Source organism: Oncorhynchus kisutch, linkage group LG29 (genome assembly GCF_002021735.2).
Source record: "Oncorhynchus kisutch isolate 150728-3 linkage group LG29, Okis_V2, whole genome shotgun sequence".
NCBI lineage: Eukaryota > Metazoa > Chordata > Actinopteri > Salmoniformes > Salmonidae > Oncorhynchus > Oncorhynchus kisutch.
In genome coordinates, this window is record NC_034202.2 from 18,381,545 (window position 1) to 18,397,228 (window position 15,684).

Here is a 15,684-nt window from a genome sequence, read left to right on the forward strand (position 1 = left end):
ATTTGCAAATATTTCTAAAAACCTGTTTTCGCTTTGTCATTATGGGGTATTGTGTGTAGATTGAGGGGGAAAAATGTATTTAAACCCCAAACAGCAATCAATCCAGAAGTAGAAGCACTGAATCAAAATTGTAGCCTATTGATAACATGTCGGTAGGGATGGTAATGGTTGAGATAAAAATGGTTGAGTGGATGATGAGTTTATGTTTCACTTCCCAGGTATGATTCATAGTTTCGGTGTGGATTAGGCCCTACTTTGAAATATAAGGAGTGTGTGATTGGCAGGAGTGAGTCGGCTTTGTCTCACCTTACATATTAATGAGCTGACATTCAGTTTCTGTACAATTCACTGGGGAGTGTGGACATCCGAACGGAAAGTGGGCTATATAAGTGTACATTTGACCGGACTCATGCGGAACTGAACTCACCTACGTATGGTCACGTGGTAGTCTACAGCACCGTGCGTGACTCACCTGCAGTTTCAACTTCCACGACCATACCTGCAAAAACCAGGAAACGCAAAGCATTGCCGCAAAACGAACAGCTTTTTTCTTACTTCAAAACACACCTTCTGCTGGTGTACTATCATATTCGGTTTTTAATTGTGGTTTTCCATCGCAAACTACCAAATATCCAGAATTTTCATTAGGTAAGTCAAACTTCGAAACTGCCTTTCGTAACGTAGTGTATAATCTCTCAGTTTGCTTCTCTTGCCTTATTTGGGTATTGACCATTGTTCACAGTAGCCATATAACATGCGCTTTATTTCTAAAGTAAAACATCAAACTTCTGAAAATATAGTACAATTATAACTGATCAGGCTTGGGCGGCCTCAGTGTTTGTCCTTTGTAGCCCATTCATGAGGGCTATTATTTTACAGAAACGTCACGATTTGGCCTACTTTCTGAGGAGGCCTCAACTCAATGTTACTACTGAACCATTTCCATTTGTTCATGTCTAGTAGTTGACCTATTCAACTATTCATCCAATCTTGCTTTTTGGGGTAACCAAAACCTATTTTATACTGATTTATAATTTTGTAAATATTAACTGGTGTCTTTGAGTGTGGCTATGGGTGTTTCTAGCCTTTGATCATGACTCAGTGCCGTTATGTTACACACACAAGTCTTTGGATGAAAGCTTCCTCTGTATGGGGGAGTTTGCCGATGCACATTAACGCGCATTGCTTGCGTTACGTTTTGGAAGCATAAGTATTGAACCAGATAGATAGTACGTTCAACCTTTTGGCAGCTATCTTTAGTAAGAAAAGCCATGCATGAATCGTCAATGTGAAATTGAATCAGTGAACATACAAACACCATGTTACGATTACGGACTTACATTTTAGTCTTGAACAAATCTTGAGTTTTGGCAGTTTCATCTCACCAACAAAAAAATGTACACAAAACGGCCTGTGAGGACTGCTACGCGAACAAGTAGAAAACAAAATAAATTACAAAATAAAAAATAAATGGTCAGGAAAGTTTAAAAGTTAAGTCTCTATTACCCCTCAGTTGAGTTAACTTCACATTTAGGTTGCTAATGTAATGGATTTGTTGGCCAAGTCTAGATGGCACTAGCTGTATTATGCTTACAACAGTGACTTTTCAATCCGCTAGGTGTATCTCTACAGACGTGGACATCCCCATGCATGCATATGACTAATCAAAATAGGACTAATTCAATATGGCACCATCCCATTCTCTGGGCTCTGTCTGCAATCATAACCAGCAGTATATACCAGGAATAACGAAACTGAATATAATAGATATTTGGTGAATATATCAATTATGTATGAACACTGGAGTCTTTGCCAGTCAAAATTAAATTAAAATATATATTTCATCACTCAATCTTGCCAAAGCATATTCTGTAGGAGGGGTTTAAATGAATTTAAAATCATTTTACATGATTTGTATGAATCGGGCCATGGACATATGGCGTTTGCAATGAACTAGGGAGAGGTTAAACAGAGGCTATGTCTGGCATAAACGTATTCCCCACTTTACAATAACTCTGTTGCAGTGGTCTTAGGTAGTCTCTGTATAGGCTATTCCCTCCATCGCGACACTGCTGCCCAGTTGAAGAGCTTGTTATCTGCTTGCAGCAGCGCCTTTGGAAAAGCACCCCTCAGCCTCAGAACTTGCCCTTCTAGAGGCATGCAGCCATAGTCATTATACCCTAATGTAGACCTACTAGCCAGAAAAAGTGCAGAGCATGCATAATGCTGCATCTCATATTCCAACATTTTAACATTTAGTTCATCCTCCAGTATTCAGTATGTCATTAATTCTGTCATTTGCCTGAGTTGCAATATGAACTAAATCAAAGAGAATAGAACAGTCTTATCCATTTGTTTATTGAAATCCATGTGTGTATTCTAAATTCCTCGAAGGTCTTTAGCCTATCATTTTAACAATTTGATATTTCATTTTGGCATATCCAAATAAAATAGGACTTCAACTTGTAGGCATTGCAATTTAGGCTATCCTTTTGGGTACTGGTGTCTTGCAGAGTAATTTGAACTATTAATGTTTTATAACTGTTTTTATTGGCCTCCTCTTAAAAAGAGGCCCTAGCTCACAGGCCTCTAAATATAGCCTCTAAATAAATAGCTTTATGAGTAGTGGGTCTTTCTCCATTCTGATTGTTTTATACTGTTCAATTCAACTTCAACCAAAAATAAATTTTCATCAATTTCCTGCACTCATTTGAGATCATTTCCACACTGCCACGTAGGGCTGCATGATATAGGCAAAACAATCTAGGCCTTATTATTTAACACATAGGTGAACTGTTGGGATCATGAAATTAGAATGATTTTTCGAATTTTTTAGTTACAATATAATCGTGGGCACTTTGCATAGTGTTTGACATGACAATGATTGAAAATGCCAGGGAGGAGTTATTGTGATAGGGTAGGAAACAGTGTTGATTGGTTCCCCTAGGAAACTCTTATCATCTTTGGCCACATTTAATGATTTCACTTAGCTACATGAAGTAGCTAACATTCTTTCTTTGCGTATTTGGCTTTGATTTAGAAGATATTGTTGCACAAACAACACGCTGATTTAGGTCTACACTGGTTACTGGCATTACTGGTATTATCAGGCTGTATAGCTAATTACACTTGCATTCAGTACATTTAATAGCTAGCTGGCGATTAGCATTAGCGGCTAACAAGATTGAGGCCCAACTTGCTAAGAAAATACAAACTAGCTGTTTGCAGATGTAAGAAACACAAATGAATAGTGTCATTTATAGAACACTGGTGGATTAATATTAAAAATAGTGTTATAGAGGGTAAAGTAAAAACCCAAAACGGTTCGTGCATCAATACTGGTATATCGTAAAATACGGTATACCGCCCAGCTCTAGAGTATTTGGCTGTTTTGACTTCCAGAGCCAATTCCCCTTTTTAACAGAACATCAAATCAAACTGTATTCGTCACATGCGCCGAATAAAACAAGTGTAGACCTTACCGTTGAACATGTAAGGTCCTTGGACTATAAGGAGTAATGTTAGACTCATTTAGTCCATTTATTGGGCTATGGGTATGTCTAACCCAAAGCACTGAGACCTTATTCAGAATAGCAGATCCCAAACATCTATTTGAGATAAGGTTCACTACACACCATGTGGAGAAGAGAGATATTGAGATATATCATCTCCTTTTACTCCATTTCTTTATTTCAGTCAGCATGCCCAGACTATGTTTGTAAGAACTGAATGTATGTTTTAATGTGAGGCCTTCTTTGATCGGAGTTGTGACCAGTTCTGAATGCTGCAGGTTTAGGCATTTGTTTTACAATGAGATTCATCACCATTCATCGTGATAGCTTCAGCTTTTTTTATCTGTGTGCATTCATTTCCTAAAATCACTGCACGCTTATCTTAGATTAGTTCTCAACTGTGGGATGTTGACTGTCTCAGTGATTACTCAGGGACATCATTATGTAAACTGGTCTCAAAGCATATTGTATTATTCTGTACGTAAATCCAGAGTCACTCCATTTATCCTGAACAAAAATATAAATGCAACAATTTCAGCATTTTTACTGAGTTACAGTTCATGGGGTGGCAGGTAGCCTAGTGGTTAGAGCGTTGGACTAGTAACCGGAAGGTTGCAAGTTCAAATCCCCGAGCTGACAAGGTACAAATCTGTTGTTCTGCCCCTGAACAGGCAGTTAACCCACTGTTCCTAGGCCGTCATTGAAAATAAGAATTTGTTCTTAACTGACTTGCCTAGTTAAATAAAGGAGTAAAAAAAAAAGAGCGTTGGACTAATAACCGAAAGGTTGCAAGATCGAATCTTGAGCTGACAAGGTAAAAAATCTGTCTCCCTGCCCCTAGGCCATCATTGAAAATAAGAATTTGTTCTTAACTGACCTGCCTGGTTAAATAAAGGTACAGAAATATATAAATAAAGAAATCCATCAATTCTAATAAATTCTTTAGGCCCTAATCTATGGATTTCCCATCACTGGGAATACCGATATCCATCTGTTGGTCACAGATGCCTTGAAAATAAATAGGGTCAGAACCAGTCAGTATCTGGTGTGACCACCATTTGCCTCATGCAACACGACACATCTCCTTCACATAGAGTTGATCAGGCTGTTGATTGTAGCATGTGGAATGTTGTCCCACTCCTCTTAAATGGCTGGTCGAAGTTGCTGGATATTGTTGGGAACTGGAACATGCTGTCAATCCAGAGTATCCCAAATATGCTCAATGGGTGACATGTCTGGTGAGTATTCAGGCCATGAAAGAACTGGGACATTTTCAGCTTCAAGGAATTGTGTACAGATCCTTACGACATGGGGCCGTGCATTATCATTAACCCTTCACCTAACCCTTTTAGCCAACCTTAACTATTTAACCTATCTAACGTTAGCCACCTAGCTAGAATTCATAATGCTGACAGTTTGTACTTGAACCTCATAGTCATTTTATCATTTAAAATCCAATGTGCTGGAGTATACACCCAAAACAAACAAGATGTCACTGTCCCAATACTTTTGGAGCTCACTGTACATATGGACATTGTATAATGTGAAAGTAGATCAACCAAAATACTACAGTAATACTGCACGTGGTGATGGCAGGGTCACAGTGAAAGCCGACTGGGATAAAACAACTCGCAAGTAGACATTCAATGGCTACCTATTTAGAAATCACTAAGTACAGCAGAATTAACTCAGTTAAAGGGATACTTTGGGATTTTGGCAATGAGGCCCTTAATCTACTTGCCCAGAGTCAGAGGAACTTGTGGATACAATTTTTATGTCTCTGTGTTATGTCCGTTTATAGACCCGATGCCAAGGTATTGGGACATCAAAAAACTGTCCCTAATTGATTTAAATCTTATACAGTATTGCTGTCATACCTTTTGACTTGAAGTGAAACGGTAATTTTTTTAATTTATTTATACTAAAAATTTTAAGCCATTTATGATATTTATTTTTAGGCAGGCAGACTAATTGTCTCTTCCAATTTTGTGGCAGAATAGCGACGAGTTGGTTATAATTTTGTATTGAGCACGTCCATTAAGACTGTCTTTAAACTTGTGCATGTGCCACTGACTACATGAATTCATATTAGGAATATATTTCATGAGATTACTATAAAGAACTTGATTCTATATATTAAGCTGTTTTGGAAAAAGTAAAGGTTTTAGATTAGAATTCTAGTCATCAGTCAGCACAGTGGTAGCATCATTCATGCTCTTTATCCCTTAGACTGTGCCTGCTGTCTGGATGATGCACAATGCAAAGCAATTTAAAAGTGCTTAATTCTATGTGTTTGTTACCTAACTGGGTATAAAAGAGACTGTTATTTATAGGCTTGCTGCTTGTTTGGGGCCCATGGAGTGCGCAGGGATTTCACTGGCAGTGAAATCTTCTGCTGTCATTGACCAGCCATACAGAGAGCGGTAATCCAGACATGCAAACTGTTGGAATATCATTCCTGCCCGGAGGTTTGCATTGGCTGGCAGCTCGCCGGATGCATTTATTTCCCCTTGTGGGACATGGCTGTGTACTGTCAGCGGGTGACAGGGCATACATGCATGTGAATGAAAAAGTGAAGACACTTGCCAGTTTGTCAGGGCATGCTCGTACATGTCCTGGAAATCCGTCTGGCCTAGCGGTGTTCACTGTCTGAGTCTGTAATAAAAACATGTTTCAAGCAGGCCACCATAGTCCCTGTGTCCAAGAACACTAAGGTAGCCTGCCTAAATGACTACCGACCCGTAGCACTCATGTCTGTAGCCATGAAGTGCTTTGAAAGGCTGGTCATGGCTCACATCAACACCATTATCCCAGAAACCCTAGACCCAATCCAATTTGCATACCGCACCAACAGATCCACAGATGATGCAATCTCTATTGCACTCCACACCGCCCTTTCCCGCCTGGACAAATGGAACACGTGAGAATGCTGTTCATTAAGTATAGCTCAGCGTTCAACACCATAGTGCCCTCAAAGCTCATCACTAAACTAAAGGACCCTGGGACTAAACACCTCCCTCTGCAACTGGATCCTGGACTTTCTGACAGGCTGCCCCCAGGTGGTGAGGGTAGGTAATAAAACATCCTCCACACTGATCCTCAACACAGGGGCCCCTCGGGTGCGTGCTCAGTCCCCTCTTGTACTCCCTGTTCACTCATGACTGCACGGCCAGGCACGACTCTAACACATCATTACATTTGCCGATGACACAAAAGTGGTAGGCCTGATCGCTGACAACTATGAGACAGACTGTAGGGAGGTCAGAGACCTGACCGTGTGGTGCAAGGACAACAACCTCTCCCTCAACGTGATCAAGACAAAGGAGAGGATTGTGGACTACAGGAAACTAGGGTTGCAAAGGTCTGGGAAATGTCCCATGGGAAGTTCAATTAATTTATCTGTACATGGAATTGTTTATTTTTGTAAAACTTTTTTTGTAATCTTTACAGGAAAATGCCACGAGCACTATCTGATAGATGGAGACATTTCACTGCAGCTAATTTAGAAGGAAAAGCTGTGTACATTTGCAAATACTGTGCCAAATCATATGTGAAAAATGCAATAAAGATGCAGAATTATCTGACCAAGTGCATAAAGTTTCCTCAGTGCTCACAACAAGCAACCTCTGACAAAAGTCCTTCTACTTCTATTCGAGGTGGAAATGATGAATCGGACACCTTATCGATAGCAACAGCTCATGGTCCTCCTGGAATTCAATGTTTTTTTGTTTTGACCCAATGGAGGAACGTGGTCAGAGAAATGCTGATGAATGTCTTGCTCGAGCTGTGTATGCAACTGGCTCACCTCTGATGCTCACAGGCAATGTGTATTGGAAGAGATTTCCGAATGTTCTTCGCCCAGCATACACCCCTCCAACCAGACATGATTTATCTACTCATTTGCTGGATGCAGAGTTCAACAGAGTTCAAGTGAAGGTCAAGCAAATCATAGAGAAAGCAGACTGTATTGCAATCATCTCTGATGGGTGGTTGAATGTTTGGGCAAGGAATAAATAACTACATCATCTCCACCCCTCAACCAGTATTCTACAGGAGCACTGACAAGGGACAACAGACACACCCGTCTCTACGTTGCAGATGAGCTGAAGGCAGTTATCAATGACCTTGGACCACAAGGTATTCGCAATGACAGACAATTCTACGAACATGAAGGCTTCTTGGTCTAAAGTGGAGGAGTCCAACCCTCACATCACACCCATTGGCTGTGCTGCTCATGCATTGGATCTGCTCCCCAAGGACATCATGGCACTGAAAACAATGGATACACTACAAGAGAGCCAAGGAAATGGTTAGGTATGTGAAGGGTCATCAAGTTATAGCAGCAATTTACCTCACCAAGCAAAGTGAGAAGAATAAGAGCATCACATTGAAGCTGCCCAGCAACACCCATTGGGGTGATGTTGTCATCATGTTTGACAGTCTCCTGGAGGAGAAGGAATCCCCAAGAAATGGCCATATCACAGTCTGCCGATATGGACAGCCACATCAAGAGGATCCTCCTGGATGATGTACACTGCTCAAAAAAATAAAGGGAACACTTAAACAACACAATGTAACTCTAAGTCAATCACACTTCTGTGAAATCAAACTGTCCACTTAGGAAGCAACACTGATTGACAATAAATTTCACATGCTGTTGTGCAAAAGGAATAGACAACATGTGGAAATTATAGGCAATTAGCAAGACACCCCCAATAAAGGAGTGGTTCTGCAGGGGGTGACCACAGACCACTTCTCAGTTCCTATGCTTCCTGGCTGATGTTTTGGTCACTTTTGAATGCTGGTGGTGCTTTCACTCTAGTGGTAGCATGAGACGGATTCTACAACCCACACAAGTGGCTCAGGTAGTGCAGCTCATCCAGGATGGCACATCAATGCGAGCTGTGTCAAGAAGGTTTGCTGTGTCTGTCAGCGTAGTGTCCAGAGCATGGAGGCGCTACCAGGAGACAGACCAGTACATCAGGATGTGGAGGAGGCCGTGGGAGGGCAACAACCCAGCAGCAGGACCGCTACCTCCGCCTTTGTTCAAAGAGGAGCAGGAGGAGCACTGCCAGAGCCCTGCAAAATGACCTCCAGCAGGCCACAAATGTGCATGTGTCTGCTCAAACGGTCAGAAACAGACTCCATGAGGGTGGTATGAGGGCCCGACGTCCACAGGTGGGGTTTGTGCTTACAGCCCAACACCGTGCAGGAGGTTTGGCATTTGCCAGAGAACACCAAGATTGGCAAATTCGCCACTGGTGCCCTGTGCTCTTCACAGATGAAAGCAGGTTCACACTGAGCACGTGACAGAGTCTGGAGACGCCGTAGAGAACGTTCTGCTGCCTGCAACATCCTCCAGCATGACCGGTTTTGCGGTGGGTCAGACATGGTGTCGGGTGGCATTTCATTGGGGGGCCGCACAGCCCTCCATGTGCTCGCCAGAGGTAGCCTGACTGCCATTAGGTACCGAGATGAGATCCTCAGACCTCTTGTGAGACCATATGCTGGTGCGGTTGGCCCTGGGTCCCTCCTAATGCAAGACAATGCTAGACATCATGTGGCTGGAGTGTGTCAGCAGTTCCTGCAAGAGGAAGGCATTGATGCTATGGACTGGCCCGCCCATTCCCCAGACCTGAATCCAATTGAGCACATCTGGGACATTATGTCTCGCTCCATCCACCAACGCCACATTGCACCACAGACTGTCCAGGAGTTGGCGGATGCTTTAGTCCAGGTCTGGGAGGAGATCCCTCAGGAGACCATCCGCCACCTCATCAGGAGCATGCCCAGGCGTTGTAGGGAGGTCATACAGGCACGTGGAGGCCACACACACTACTCAGCCTCATTTTGACTTGTCTAAAGGACATTACATCAAAGTTGGATCAGCCTGTAGGGTGGTTTTCCACTTTAATTTTGAGTGTGACTCCAAATCCAGACCTCCATGGGTTGATACATTTGATTTCCATTGATAATTTTTGTGTGATTTTGTTGTCAGCACATTCAACTATGTAAAGAAAAAAGTATTTCATAAAAATATTTCATTCATTCAGATCTAGGATGTGTTATTTTAGTGTTCCCTTTATTTTTTTGAGCAGTGTATTTTGAGAGAGCGTGGTAAGCAGCCTCAAACTCCTGGAACCTATAGCAGTAGCCATTGCTTGGATTGAGGTGGACAATGCCATCCTGTCTGATGTTCAGACTCTGTTTGCAGATGTAAGAGAAGAAATCTGTACTGCCCTGCCCACTTCACTGTTGCTCCTGCCCACTTCACTAGTGCTGAAATACATCAAAAAGCGTGAAGATTTCTGCCTGAAGCCCATACATGCCGCAGCGTACGTGTTGGATGCCAAGTATGCTGGCAAGAGCATCCTGTCTGGTGCAGAGATCAACAAGGCCCATGGTGTCATCACTACTGTGTCTCGCCACCTTGGCCTGAATGAGGGCAAGGTTCTTGGCAGTCTGGCGATGTACACTTCCAAGCAAGGGCTTTGGGATGGAGATGCAATATGGCAGTCGTGCCAACATATCTCATCAGCCACCTGGTGGAAGGGACTTTGTGGATCTGAGGCTCTTTCCCCTGTTGCCTCCATCATCCTCCAAATCCCACCAACATCAGCTGCTTCCGAGCACAACAGCTCCTTGTTTTGGAACACACAAGAAACAAGCCATCCTCAAACATGGAACAAGCCATCCTCAACAAGGTTGGTAAGTGACAGTGAAGATGAGGCCTCAGAGTCTGATGTTCAAGAGGTGGACATTGAGGAGGTCCAAGTAGAAGACATGGAATCCTGAGAGGAAGACAACCATAGCTTTAGTTTCCAGACTATCATTTTACAGATGTATGTTAAAAACATTTTTGGGAGATGTCATTCAATATTATCTTTTGTTGTTCAGTGAAATCATCCCATGTGAAGAGTCAACTCATTTAAAGTTCAATTTGTAAAATATTATTATTTTAAAAAACAATTCTATTGGAAGGATTTAATCATTTGCAATTATGTCTACTGATAAGGTAAAAGGTTTCTGTTTCTGTCTCCATGTGATATGGTAAATATATGCAATGCAAAAAACATGTACTTTTTAAAATGGTATTAATATTAATTTGCATATATTCCCGTTAATTCCCACAGAAAGTTTCCTCCTCTGAATATTCCCCAAAATGTGCAACCCTTGTCCAAACACACAAAGACAGTCGTGAAGAGGGCACGACAAAACGTATTCCCTCTCAGGAGACTGAAAAGATTTTGCATGGGTCCTCAGATCCTCAAAAGGTTCTACAGCTGCACCATCGAAAGCGTCCTGAAGGGTTGCATCACTGCCTGGTATGGCAACTGCTCGGGCTCTGACCGCAAGGCACTACAGAGGGTAATGCGTACGGCCCAGTACATCACCAGGGCCAAGCTTCCTGACATCCAGGACCTCTATACCAGGCTGTGTCAGAAAGGCCCTAAAAATTTTAAAAGATTCCAGCCACCCTAGTTATAGACTGTTCTCTCTGCTACCGCACGGCAAGCGGTACCGGAGAAGCAAGTCTAGGTCCAAGGGGCTTCTAAACAGCTTCTATCCCAAGCCATAAGACTCCTGAACAGCTAATCAAATGCCTACCCAGACTATTTTCATCCCCCCACCCCTCTTCTATGCTGCTGCTACGCTCTGGTATTATCTATGCATAGTCACTTTAATAACTACTTACATGTACATATTACCTTGACACCGGTAATTGACTCTGGACCGGTATATAATCTTGCTATTGTTATTTCACTGCTGCTCTTTAATTATTTGTTTTTCTTATCTCTTAAAAAAAAAGGTATTTTCTTAACTGCATTGTTAAGGGCTTGTAAGTAAGCATTTCACTATAAGGTCTACTACACCTGTTGTGTTTGTTACATGCTAGATGAATGATCTGTTGGGGGATGGAGTGGGTATGGTGTGAGGATGGTAATGATGGGGGGCTCTGGGTGTTAATGGCCAGAGGACTAAGCCTCTGTGGGGATTATGATAAAATGGGGCGGGGTGTAAACATGATCTATTAGGGCTTAGTACCGGAATTATCCCGGCAGCAGCAGCGTTTTCATTAGTGCAATGTTTAGAGATCTCCAGAATTGTATAAGAGTGACTTGCTGTCATCCCCTCTGGGCCTGCCCACCGCCTGTAATGTGGCTGTAATTGTCCATTTTCTTTCTCTGGGGGAGGGAAATACATCTGTCAGAGCTGATGGTAGGGGACACAGGGCTCATTATCGCAAATGTAGTAGCTAGTGGGCAGGCTTCAGTGTATGTGTGATGGCAGTGAGCACAGTGGTGGGAGAGAGAGGTGGTTAGTCAGGGGTTTAGAGTATTGCGGAGGGAAGTGAGGTATGTTAGTGGAACCGTTGTGAGTAGCATGGGGTGTAAGTGAAGAAACAGCTGAGGGCTCAAAGATGAAGTTTAAGAAGTTCATTACCATCATGGAGGCGGACATGGGGATCGTCCCCCTCAACAAAAGAGAGCTCCTACCACCTGGGAGGAAGCGATGGAAACTCCCAGGGTGAGTGAAGCTGAGGTGTGGTGGATGAGCGTGTTGGTGTGAAATTAATGTGGGTCTAGTGTCGATAGCATGTAGCTTAACTGTGGTGGATTCAAGTACATGCATTTACTGAACCTCTAACGTAGTTGAATCATTTGCACTACAAATAATCAGTTGTGTGTGTGTGTGCCAGAATGTATAGATGTTTCAGACAAGATGGTTCTAGCCTACATGCTACAGCATGAGCATGTGTGTTGTCATTAGTTCCCGCTCAGGTCATAGAGCTTTGAGTGTGACTATAGATGCACAGCAGATGAATGTAGCAGAGATCCTGTGAGTCGCATGGCTCTCCTGAGCTGACCCAGTCCAGTCACTCACTGGATCCATTATGGAACCTTTCTTTAGTTTGTGTGTGTGTTTTGATTTATTTATCAATCAATCAAATGTATTTATAAAGCCCTTTTTACATCAGCATGTCACAAAGTGCTATATGACCCCTCACCCACTGAGGTTTTGTGTGTGTGATCCTTCGACCACTTTTGCGGACATTGTAGATCAGTAATTCACTTTACACAACATTGGTCAATCATTCTCCTAAAATACATAGATTGCAGTATTCTTAGTTTGGAGATTTCCTAATTATGTAGTCTCATTCCAGGCTGTACCACAACCGGCCGTGATTGGGAGTCGTATAGGGCGGCGCACATTTGGCCCAGCATCGTCCGGGTTAGGTTTTGGCCAGGGTAGGTCGTTATTGTAAATACAAATGTGTTCTTAACGGACTTGCCTCAAAGTCAGCAATGAGCTGTCGCCCACTCGTAGCTATGATGTGGGCGTGCCCCAAGGGTCAATACTGGGGCCCCTCCTGTTCAGCCTGTACATTAATGATCTGCCTTCTGTCTGTACTGGGTCTGAAGTTCAAATGTATGCAGATGATACAGTGATATATGTGCATGCAAAGAGCAAACAACAAGCTGCACAAGAACTCACTACTGTAATGGTCCAGGTCACAAAGTGGCTCAGTGACTCGTGTTTGCATCTCAATGTGAAAAAAACTGTTTGCATGTTCTTCACAAAGAGGGCAACAGATGCTACTGAGCCAGATGTCTATGTGTCAGGGGAGAAGCTCCAGGTGGTATCCGATTTTAAGTACCTTGGCATCATACTTGATTCCAACCTCTCTTTTAAAAAGCATGTGAAAAAGGTAATTCAAATAACCAAATTCAACCTAGCTAATTTCCGATTTATACGAAATTGTTTGACTACAGAGGTAGCAAAACTGTACTTCAAATCTATGATACTCCCCCACTTAACATACTGCTTGACTAGTTGGGCCCAAGCTTGCTGTACAACATTAAAACCTATTCAGTCTGTCTACAAACAGGCTCTCAAAGTGCTTGATAGGAAGCCCAATAGCCATCATCATTGTCACATCCTTAGAAAGCATGAGCTCTTGAGTTGGGAAAATCTTGTGCAATACACCGACGCATGTCTTGTATTCAAGATCCTTAATGGCCTGGCTCCCCCTCCACTCAATATTTTTGTTAAAAAGAAAACCCAGACATATGGCAGCAGATCTACAAGGTCTGCCATGAGAGGTGACTGTATAGTTCCCCTAAGGAAAAGCACCTTTAGTAAATCTGCATTCTCTGTGAGAGCTTCCCATGTCTGGAATACACTGCCATCGGACACACAACTGCACCACATATCACACTTTCACAAAATGCTTGAAGACATGGCTAAAGGTCAATCAGATCTGTGAACATGGTCCCTAGCTGTGTGTTGCCGCTCTCCATGTTGTCTGTTGTCTGTAGCTTGTGAGGTGTGGAAACACATTGTTGCTTTTATGAATTTTGACTTGATGCTTTTTGTTCTATGCTTCTCTGTCTGTATGCTACGTCTTGCTTGTCCTATGTTGCTCTGTCTGTATGCTATGTCTTGCTTGTCCTATGTTGCTATTGTCTATATTGTAATTGTTTTTAATAACCTACCCAGGGACTGCGGTTGAAAATTAGCCGGCTGGCTAAAACCGGCACTTTTACTGAAACGTTGATTAATGTGCACTGTCCCTGTAAAAATAAAAAATTAACTCAAACTCAAGTCAAATAAAATTGAAATAAATATATGCTGATAGAAGCTTGCCTGTAGTTTCCCTGCACATCTTAACACTGCTAGGGTCAGGGTATTGGGGAGACAGTTGAAAAGGAAAAGGCAAACAACGCGAGCTGAGCATTTAGTCAAAACCAAAATATCAACGCAACAATTTCAAAGATTTTACTAAGTTACAGTTCATATCAGTAAATTGTAATACATTTATTAGGCAGTAATCTATGTATTTCACATGACTGGGAATACAGATATGCATCTGTTGGTCACAGATGCCTTTTTTTTAAAGGTGGGGGCATGGATCAGAACACCTGTCAGTATCTGGTGTGACCACCATTTGCCTCATGCAGTGTGACACATTTCCTTCGCATAGAGAGTTGATCAGGCTGTTGATTGTGGAATGTTGTCCACTCTTCAATGGCTGTGTGAAGTTACCGGATATTGTCGGGAACTGAAACACACTGTCGTATACGTCAATCCAGAGCATCCCAAACATGCTCAATGAGTGACAGGTCTTCTTGGTATGCGGGCCATGGAAGAACTTGAACATTTTCAGCTTTCAGGAATTGTGTGCAGATCCTTGCGACATGGGGCTGTGCATTATCATGCAATTGTGTTCACATAAACGCACCGCCACTCTGTTTACAACGTTGACATCAGCAAACCACTCGCCAACACTATGCCATACACGCTGTCGGCCATCTGCTGGGTACTGTTGAAACCAGGATTAATCCTTGAAGAGCACACTTCTCCAGCGTGTCAGTGGATATCGAAGGTGAGCATTTGCCCACTGAAGCTGGTTACAACGTCGAACTGCAGTCAGTCAAGTCAAGACCCTGGTGAGGACGACAAGCATGCAGATGAGCTTCCCTGAGACGGTTTCTGACAGTTTGTGCAGAAAATCTTATTTTTGTGCATTTGGGTTTTGTGGGATTTTTTTAATTCAGCTCATGAAACATGGGACCTACACCTTACAAAAATATAAAAACACAACATGTAAGGTGTATTTATTCCTCTTCTGACACAAGGCCAAATAGCAGAGCATATGTTTGGCTCAAATGCAAACAGATTACAGCTACACTGGCTCTCCTTGTTGTCCCCTCCCCCCTCCTCTGCCCTCTTACCAATCAAATCCATTTTTTAACATTTTTTTGTGTGTTTATTTTTTAATGATTTTTGTATTCGACGGGCAGAATAAATAGCATTAGACAAATGCTTTATCGCTGCGTGTCCATATCACATGACATTCAATAATACAGATGTTAATCAATAAAGGTTTTTATAGTACATGTGTAACCGGTGTGAAATGCCTAGCTAGTTAGCGTTGCGCGCTAGTAGCGTTTCATTTTGTGACGTCACACATGCTCTGAGACTTGCTCTGCAAGGGCCATGGCTTTTTTGCAGAAATCGGTACTGATGCTTCGTGGGAGGCAGTTGTTGTTTTCAGAGGATCCCTGGGTCGAGCCCAGGTTGGGGCAAGGAGAGGGATGGAAGCAACTCTTACACATGCACAGACATACCAATTAACAGTACATGGTATGCTAATTGATTCCACCAT

The 15,684-nt window shown here is 42.5% G+C and overlaps 1 protein-coding gene across 2 annotated transcripts in view; it reads left to right on the plus strand.

Moving 5' to 3' along the window:
• Window positions 1–346: 346 nt before the first annotated feature.
• LOC109873698 (tight junction protein ZO-2) overlaps window positions 347–15,684 on the plus strand; it is a 36,103-nt gene continuing 20,765 nt past the window's right edge. Inside the window, exon 1 of one of the 2 annotated variants that reach the window (XM_020465367.2) lies at window positions 347–648. The gene's annotated coding sequence lies outside the window, so the exon portion shown is untranslated. The remainder of the gene's footprint in view (window positions 649–15,684) is intronic. The other variant, XM_020465366.2, reaches the window with a different exon arrangement.